The sequence below is a fragment of the Lupinus angustifolius genome, chromosome LG06 (assembly GCF_001865875.1).
Source record: "Lupinus angustifolius cultivar Tanjil chromosome LG06, LupAngTanjil_v1.0, whole genome shotgun sequence".
NCBI lineage: Eukaryota > Viridiplantae > Streptophyta > Magnoliopsida > Fabales > Fabaceae > Lupinus > Lupinus angustifolius.
The window spans coordinates 12587270-12587665 of NC_032014.1; positions in this window are offsets into that span (position 1 = coordinate 12587270).

Sequence of the window (396 nt, forward strand, 5' to 3'; positions counted from 1 at the left end):
GAGTCATGCTTCTCATCTAAGCCATGATCTTATTCCACATCTTTTATATCACAACACACCCTACCCGGGTTCATCACATTGTTCACAACATCATCTCATTTAAATCTTTCCACACTGTCCCTCGCCCAAGCGGGGATTAGTCGCCTAAGCGACAATTCATCTTTAAATCTCAAATAAACTGAAGCTTTTCTCACCTATGTGAAGGTACTATCGCCTAAGGTAGGCATTTTCTCGCTCAAGCGAGAGAGTTCCAGAAACTTATTAAAATCCTGGGTTTTTTTTGGCCCAAGCGGGCTTTTGCTCGCCCAAGCAAGAGAGTTCCAGAATTTCATCGAAATCCTGGGCTTTTTTCGCCTAAGCGGGACCCTTGCTCGCCCAAGCGAGGCTTTGTCGCCC